The sequence below is a fragment of the Pinus tabuliformis genome, chromosome 9 (genome assembly GCF_031772625.1).
Source record: "Pinus tabuliformis cultivar Carrire ecotype Pingquan chromosome 9, CPIR1, whole genome shotgun sequence".
In the NCBI taxonomy this organism is placed as follows: domain Eukaryota; kingdom Viridiplantae; phylum Streptophyta; class Pinopsida; order Pinales; family Pinaceae; genus Pinus; species Pinus tabuliformis.
Genome location: NC_142307.1, coordinates 258,959,878 through 258,969,678, shown reverse-complemented (window position 1 = coordinate 258,969,678; position 9,801 = coordinate 258,959,878).

Sequence of the window (9,801 nt, the reverse complement as noted above, 5' to 3'; positions counted from 1 at the left end):
AACAATAGCCGGGCATGCGTTAAGGCAAAAAGCATGACTAAACTTGGTTGGTGCGACTGTTGCTCTAAGACAGAGCGCCAATGGTCGCGCCCTCTTTTGAGGATCTCCATGATTAGCGCGGGTAAGATACTGTGGACTTGCGCCAATGGAAAAAGAGCACTTTTCAGGGATAATCTGCAGGAGGTGTCTTCAGGGACATGAAGTACATACTCAGGGGAACATAATGCAAGTGTTTTTAGACTTTGTCACTTCTTAGAACTCCCGGGATGAGTCCTCCAAGGTACGACAAGAGGAGTAACAGGGATGGTGACAAATTACTGTGTAACAGATGCCCCCTAAAGCATGAAGTCCGAGAGGTGGAGAGGGGTGAAATGCTTTACAAGAACACACATAAGAACACATATAGTTACTGCCGCCGAGGATCTGTATTAAGAGACATGACTGATAGTTCAATTACATGATGTACGTGGTATGGTCGCAGCCATCCATAAGAGAGTACATAAATAATCTAGATCCATAGTATGGACGCAGCCATCTGGTTAGGATAAATGAATTGACTCAGGTATGGTCGCAGCCATCCAGTGAATGAGTCAAGTATCAAGAATCACGCCTGGATTACAACAGACACAATCCAGGGTCTTGCGCTCCATCTCACCCCGAACAAGAGTACAAGTTCAAGCATGTGAATATATGCGCTGAAGTCGAACATGCATGAACATCGTCTGATTACCAGTCAATAGTGGAAACTGTTAACAGACGCGAGAGGTACCACCAATAATGAAAATGGCCCTCAAGGTACTATAGGCACAATCTACGGCGTGTGAATCAATGATCTGAAGTCGAACACCCGTAGAATCATTCGATCGGAGGCCAATGATGAAAACCTCACGTCGAACACGAAGAACCTGCGATTGAGGCATGCAAGCTCCAAGGCACCTGAAAGGAGTCTCTAGATCAACTTCCTGGATAATGAGTTGAAGTCGACAGGAAGCGACCTTGATCGAAGGTGGGCCATAATGTTTCCCACATCATCGACACGAGACAGAGAGATAATGTTGTGAATCAAGATTGTGCGAACTATCAGAGGGAGGTTGTTTCTTTGCAGAGGTCAACTTCTCTTGAACATATCGGCGGCACATTAACGGAATTGGCAGTATTTGACATCAATGTATCAAAGGTCATGACGACGAGGCAATGAGTGGATGAGAGGTCAAATAAGGTACCCAAGTCCATGGAAGCAAGTGAAAGATATGAGATGAGATATCCCCACCCCAGACACGAAAGCAAAAAGTGCCATGTTCAAGAGTGACATACTGTCGTTACGGTAATAATTATGGTTCAAAAATTTTCTTTTCCCCCCGCCATTTCTGGCGAGTACCCCAGTTATTTTTACCAAGCTTGATGGGGATAGCATATGCTTGTGTCGTGACAAAATCCGATGTCATTAAGTTTTAACGAGTCTGACAAAGGAAGAACTCGGCGTCTTTTCATGTTTAGAGAGTTTGAAAAGACAGCAGAAAAGGAAACTCCAAGGATGTCCTTTTTCGTAAAGTTGTGTCTCTCGGGCCCGAAAAAGTATAAAATAATATCCGAAAGAACCGCCCGATCATTACGATCGAGGAGTACTTTTCATAATCAGTGATTTTGACCTGAAAAAGTAAAAATCGGTCAAAACCACGTCGTTTCGTAACCATTAACGAGTTTGAAACGACAAAAACCCGGTAATCTTTTTATGTTTTAACGGTCGACAAAAAGAACTTAAAACGACCACCCCTTATTACCATTTAACGAGTCAAGAGGAGTGACTCGGCAATCTTTTCCTCTTTAAATGGTCAGAAAAGAGCTGAAAGCGAACCTCCATTTTTATTTTCTTTAACGAGTCAAAAAGGAAAAATACTCGGCAATCTTTTCATATTTTACGAGTCAGAAAAGAGCGTAAAGGCGACTCGTCCTGAAGGAACGAGTGGTATAAAAGGTATCAACTGGTTCCGGTAATGGTGGAACCTACTCGAAACATGTAAAGGTTAAGAGGCTGGCTAATAAAACCACTCATCGTTGCGGTTCCTCAGGAAAGGATAAACAACCAGGTGAAAGCATATGATCGGCCAAAGAGATGGTGGTGATGGAATGAAGCAACCAAGGCTCATCTAGCAGAATTTAGCAGATAAAAGGCAATCACGGGATGTAAATCAGGTATGGGTTCATTTTTTTCCACAAGCTTGAACCATGGAGAACTCTGCTTGGATTCTGTTTCATGTTTACACAAGCTTGAAACGAAAAACTATGCTTGTTATAAATTTGCATGCCCCCAGCATGATAATGCAAATCGAGGTACATGCCCCCCAAGCTTCATGGCATTCACGGAGTGGATGGAATGAAGGTTCACTCTCGAGATTTGTGAAAGACTCGACTTGTATTTCACGAGATCTTAATCAAAAGACTCGATTTGGAAAGGGAGTTGTTTCATTTTTTTAATGAGGTTGACACAGTAAAAGAACTATCCTCATAACCCTTGTTTCATTTTTTAATGAGCTTGACACGAGACAAGGAACTATGCTCCGGACTCCTTGTTTCATTTTTTAGCGAGCTTGACACAAGACAAGGAACTGTGCTCCATCCGGACTTCATCATAACGAACAGGAAGTCGGGGCTTCCAAGAGTGCCTCTCCCGGTGGGAGGTCAACATCTCGGAAGTCAGGACCCAGGACACTATGCACGACGGCGGCATCGCTGGTTACAGGCATGGGATAGGTGGCCACGTAGTTGACCTGCGGTGGGGCAGATGCAACTGGTGGATAAACACCAGGAGGGGATGACGACTGCGCAGGGGGGACCCGTGGACTAACGAACGATAATTGATCGATAGTCACAATTCTTCCATCGTGTGGAAAGCAAACCACACGGAAAAGTGAAGAAATAAGGGCCCCCATGGCATAAACATAGTCACGACCAAGGAGAAGAGTGAAGTCTAAAGCACCTTGGGTAACCCATACGTCTATATAGACGGTCTTGCCTCCCAAAGTAATAGGGAACTTTGGAAGGAGCCCTAATGGTTGGCTAGTTCCTCCGTCAAAAGCAGTCAGATTCGATGCTACGGGCACAAGCTGTGGGGAACCCAAAGCTTGCCAAGTAGTGGCAGGCATAAGACTAACAGATGCACCCTCATCCAAAACAGTGCCAGGTATTGCCTTGTCATAGGCGTGTACCGTGACCCAAAAAGGCACATGAGATGGGAGGCGGAAGGTAGTCAAACATCTCCAGTCGAAGGAAGCAACTGAACTACTTGGTGGGGGAATCGTATGATTGCCCCCCTGCTCGAGAGAGAGCGCAGTAGGACTCTCAGGTGTAGGGGTATTTCCAGATGTAGGAGAATCTGAGGAGACGAGAAGAACAGGAGAATGATGCTCTTCCGAAATAGAGTGGTTGGCGGGTGGTGAACTCGAGTCGACACTCTTTCCGACCAATGGTTGGTCTGGAACAGGCTTGGCAGAGCTAGATTCAGGAAGAGGAGGCTAGACAAGAGAGGAATCTTGGTTGATTTCTTTGTCAGCAAGGGAACATTCTGCAGTTGTAGAAAGACATTGATAACCGGTAGGAAGTTGGGTTGAGGGAACTGTAAGACTTTCCAATACAATAGAGGCTCTATCCATGAATGGACAAAGGTGAAGGGGATGATTGCCTTCACAAAGTTTACAAGGGATTCGAATCTTCTCCTTTCCCTTACTGTTTCCAGGTGGTAAGGTAACATCGCCATGATCTACAGAGGACGATTCAGGGCGGTCCGGATCATGAGACCATACTTCTAAAACCCTGGGAATGCCAGGACAATCGCGGAGAAGGTGGTCTTCCTTGCACAACTTACAAGGAAATTTGACCTTCCACGGAGGAGCACAAGGTGGCTCGACTGGGGTTATACCTTTATCCTCTGGTTTAGGGGTCTTCTTCTTCTTTGTCTTCTTCTTCTTTTTCTTCTTAGCCACGTGGTTACTTGAATCCAGAGGTTCGCCAGGCGAAGTAGAAGATGAGGACGCAGCAGTAGGCGAAGAAGGGGAAGGGTCCACCTTGGAATCAACAAGACGTTGTTCGGGTGGAAGAGGTGGTGGTGGACCCGAACTGAACGAAGGAGCACTAGAGGGTATCTCAGGCTCCTTCCTGGTAGATGGCGGGTAATCTTTTGTTCGAGTACTGATATTGATGGGTATCGTTCCAGCCATAAACACTTGAGAACCAAAGGAAGAGGGAGGCTGAGATGGGTCAGCCACCATTTGAGTTTTTTGAGTTTGCTGTAAGGGAAAGGGTTCTTTAAGCACCGCAGGAGTCCCGGGAGTGCCTTTCAACAAATGACTAACTTCGGACCGCCTGGGGAAATCCTTTGTATAGTGATCCTCATCACAGATAAGACAAGGATACTTGGGTTTGCGTTTGGCACCATCCTCGGGCGGAGGGTTAGGGGCTTCCTGCTTGGGTTGATCTGGCTTATTCTTCGGTTTCCCTTTCTTCTTTTTCGAAGCCTTGTTTGCCGTATTAGATTGGACGGAATTAACCTCAGAAGTAACATTCGAAGTGGGTATTACTTGGGAGGTGGGTGCATTCGGAGCAGAAGTTATCACACTCGAGACCACCGAGTTTGAAAACAACCATACGGACAAACCAATGGTCAACCCAGGCAAAGACAGTGTTGCGATATACTGAACACCGACATTTCCAACAGAAGGAAATGGACGAGGGTTCCCATCAGGAGGAACACCTTGGCCGGTGGGCGCCGGAAAGGCTGCCATTGAACGAGAAATAATCCTACTCAAGCTAACGCAAACAAAATCTAATTGGGTAGATGTTATCGTGGCCAATAAATTTTAAGACACTGAACTTAACCTTTTCATTTTTTAAGAGTCGAGAAAAGGATAAAAGATGACTCTAGTCTCCTTCAAATATTTAATGAGCACGAAGTGACAAGACGCTCACAGGCACCTTTTCGTTTAGGGAGTCCGAAAAGGATCAACAGTGACTGCTCTGGAATTCTAGGTAGAAGGTGTGCCAAACTTTTCGCAAAACCACAGAATACTTTTTAGGGTACGGGTGGTCGATCTTCGTGAATGTTGTGTTCACTGCATTGCGAATCGTAGGGCGGCTGACACGGCTTCCTATGGATAAAGGCTTTATTCCTATAGGGGTCTCCCAATATATACTCGACGGTACGTGGGAGCACAGTCCGTATTGGCACCTATCGTTTCACCGTGGAGGAATCACCCAACCACTCGACGATAAACTACCAGGTTTAAAGACGCCGGAACACGTCCCTAACCTAGACCTCTAGAGTATTTGCGTTATGTTCCAATGCGTTGTTATGTTCATTGAGTTCATTTTAAAGTTTATCTTCAATTATGTTTCAGTTTTTGGTCCTACCGTATGTGATATCTCAAAAACTTCTTAAATGAAAACTATATGCCAAAATTACATCATTTGATTCGATGAATTCTATCTACAGGAGGGTTGAGATTTTTACACAAACGAAATGATCACTCAACCAACAACAAAGATCCTAATGCAGCTAATAACAAGAAATGAATTTTTTTCTTTTTCTTTTTAATAGCAACAAATAACAATAAATGCTATCTAATATGATGCAAAAGATTTTTTTTTGTTTTTCTTTCCTTTAAGATGGCATGATGCATGTAAACAAATTTTAAGAGATATGCACAATCCAAGTTCACTCAATGAAATAGAACCAATTCTGAAACACCAAAATGAACCATGCAAGCAAGGAAAAACACAAAAGACTTTCACTGAACCATGTAATCTAAGTTCGAATGAAATCGAGTGAAATCCAAAGAGGCTAGAAGTGAATCACTCGGAGTATAGAAGATCAAGCTTTAACAAATCACTGGATCGGTGCAGAACACGACCAACAAGTTGACTGGATAATCAAGAGATCAAAACTTCCCACAGAAGGCTAGACATGCAAAGTCACTAGATATCCTAGGGCTGAGACGAAAATCAATAGAAATAAGCAAACAGCTGAAGGATAAAGGCTAAGACCAGTCAAGCAGAGGTTCAACACAGTTCCAGAGGCTGTAAGAGATATAAAAAGAGATTGAAAGAGCTTTCCACCCACACACAGGCAAAATTTACAGAGCTGGCGCGACTGTCAGCCTGCAACTTGCGCTACCACAATATTGGCGCGAGTTGCTTTTGAGCAACATGCGCTAACTGGTGCGACTGTCAGAGAAATAACCACGCCAATTAAGCTTGCCGACTAGAAAAATAAATGATACGACCTCAGGTCGGGTTGACAGTGCTCAGATGGGTCAAACAGTAAAGAATAAACTCAAAACTGACTCAGGAAGCTCATTCACTCAAGCAAGCATAAGAAAATTAACATGCAAGACAAAAATCAAATAGCTACTCCCCAGCGGAGTCGCCAAATTGTTGGTCAGGTAAATCCCCTTTGCGGACAGAGGCGATCCCACTAGCCTATAACAGAACTAGCCACAATCAAACCACGCTGCTACGCAAGTTCCTAGTTATGCATCAAAGGTGAATCAAGAAGACCAACCTGGAGTCCAACGCTATGATTGAAGCAGAGTTGATATCCCCGCTCCCTCGCTCCAACAGATCATAAACGAACACCTGCACATGCAAAGGAAGAGACAGATACCAACATAAAAACTACCAAGGCACAACTATATTTCAGTCAGAAAGGAAATAAATCAACACATCACCATAATAGACAATGAGATTGGAACTATAATAGTAGTCGTTCATCAATTAATAATAAACAGGAAAAGTTACAACCATTGTTCTGACGTTGACCCTTCTCCTGGCTGGGCGAGTAACTATATGTGTCTTGCAATGCATCTCCTCTCCGGCAGCATAACCTCTCTAGCACTCACTAGCATTCCTCCAAAAACTAAAGAACTCAACATCTAACACTCCATGACTAACGATTATCACTACTATCACTAGCTTGTCCAATGTATAATGACAAGCTTATATAGATGAAGAAGGGAGGAGGATATGATGAACCGGGACACCTTTTGTGGATTAACATTATCCCCCAAAAGCCATTAAAGATGGAGATAGGATAGAGCTCGACATAAGGCTGATTTTTTATCTTCAAAAAGCTCCATGTAATGAAGGAAACAACAGCCGGGTGTGCGTTAAGGCAAAAAGCATGACTAAACTTGGTTGGCGCGACTGTTGCTCTAAGACAGAGCGCCAATGGTCGCGCCCTCATTTGAGGATCTCCATGATTGGTGCGGGTAAGATACTGTGGATTTGCGCCAATGGAAAAAGAGCACTTTTCAGGGATAATCTGCAGGAGGTGTCTTCAGGGAACATGAAGTACATACTCAGGGGAACATAATGCAAGTGTTTTTAGACTTTGTCACTTCTTATAACTCCCGGGATGAGTCCTCCAAGGTACGACAAGAGGAGTAACAGGGATGGTGACAAATTACTGTGTAACACACACCTATTACATAGGGAATCCAGTATGCATCCCACCTACTGCACACGGGAGGTGCGATGCATACTAATTTCCTTGAAGAGAGGGTGCGATGGTACCAGGACGAGAATTTACTTGGCTTTTGGTCACAGTTTGTAGCTCAATTAAGGGATTTAGGACGAGCAAGTGATAATCAGCAAATACAAATCACAGGGATTGATCTAATGAGGTTACTAGAGCCACCACCAGGGAAATTAGGATGTTTTCAAATCGATTGTTCAGTTTATAAACAAAATCCGGAGATAGACTGAATCAACATTGTCTACTTTGCACTTGCATAGCAAATGTAGTTCGAAGGCTAGCTGGCTTGACTTCAGGCTTCGTCTGTAAGTTTATAAAACAAACAAATATAGAAAAGCAAACAAGCTATTCGCTCCCTAGTGGAGTCACCATTTTGTTATCAGGAAATCTAGTGTCCACTCGGAGCTGCTAGTACCACTAAGACAGGTAGCTATCTTAGAAACAAACACACTAAACTACTTTCGTTTCCCTTTATGAGAAGTAGATAAGAAGGGAACAAAGGTACCAACCTCAGTCTTGCGCTTGGTTCCTTGTTCGGCTCCTCTCCCTCCTGACAGATCTTTGCCACTTGCTTCCTTGCTTCAGAGAGCACCTGTAGAGTCAAAGCAGCATAACACTATCGAAGAACATAGATCTACAATCATAAACAATATAGGACCAGATATATATTGACCACACAAATGCATATATCATCAAACATACAAGAATGTGGAGGAAAACTTGAATAGCTTCATTAATAGAAAGAATAGCAAAGAGGATTACAACCAATTGTTCTGACCCAGCGTCATCCTCCCAGCATGAAAGCCCTTCTTCACCTCATGAAAAGCTTAGATCACCCAACACTATGATGTTTCACCAAGAAACCAACAACACTTCCTTACAAAATACAAGATTCCAGCCTCCGGATCTCTATGATGAGGGATCCATATATAGATGTTTGCAGGGGGGTGAGTCAGCTGTTGGGTTTTTTATTAGTGTCCTCTCTCTGATAGTTCTTGGTTCCACTTGGAGATTCATGATCTCTTACTCATCCCTGGGCGAATTCAGAGAGGCAAGTGTCATAGGAGAAGTTTCTAGAAGATTCCATGATCATCCACCTTGCAAACTGTCTCTGCCATTTGTCTACTCTCGCTCATCACACCCTACAGAAGGGCTATCTAGTATGCATCGCACCTTTTACACTGAGCAGGTGGGATGCATTGCACCCTTAGCACTGAGCAACCTGTATGGTCCAGTTTTGACCAATTCTGAGCAGTTTTCCATGGAGAACTTCTGGGAGATGATGTAATCAGCTGACCTTGCTCCTTTAGGGTGTGAAGCAACACTTTTAGGGACTTAGAAGCCCTTGGTTTATGGACATATATGATTGGGTTTGCAGTGCCCAAAAATGTATATAACAGGGTGGATCTTCCTGGATTACCATGGGAAATCCCTTCGAGTGGATCTTCTTGGATTATTGCTCGTGGATTTCCTGTGGATGTAGAAACCAAAGATACCTTTAGGTGGATCTTCCTGGATTATTGCCTCTGGATTGCCCGTGGATGTAGCAACTAGAGATCCTTACGGATGGATCTTCTTGGATTACCATGGGAGATCCCTTCACGTGGATCTTCCTGGATAATCCATATTTAAACATGAACACAAAAAATTACAGAGATAACCATAAACATGAAGAGGCAGTGGAAATAATACTTCATTTCATTAATGTAAAATACTGAAATATGCTTGCAAACAGAAACAGAAATAAACCAGCTAGGGCGATGGTAGCTTATCTCTGAAAAGAGATGTGGCAGTTACATGCCTTTGAACTACCTTACAATGAGGCTCCAGGGCCTTTTTTATTATTAAACAATAAGAGTAGACCCTAAACAACCAAAACCCTAACCCGAGGAGCTGTAACACCAAGAGTTTATGGGCCCTGTTGGGGTGAGTTGGAAAACCAACTTCCCGGGGTCATGACTTGGTTATATTATCTCCGTTTGACGTGCATGATAACCCGTTGGAAAGATCTCTCCGAGGAATATGACGTAAAAGGAAATTTTAGACAGTTTAGCGTTGGTAGTAGATTTCCAAAAAAACGTCGTTTAGGGCCTCAAAACAGCTCCGGAAGTTTAGGACTTGAAAAATTGCTAAAAAAAGTAAACAATGCTACAATTAAGGAAACTGAAAAACTGAAGGAAGCAATGGTGGTGGTCCAAGTGGAATTGGCAGGTGGCCACTAAATCCACCTGGATCACTGGATTACCATGGGAGATCCCTTCGGGTGGATCTTCCTG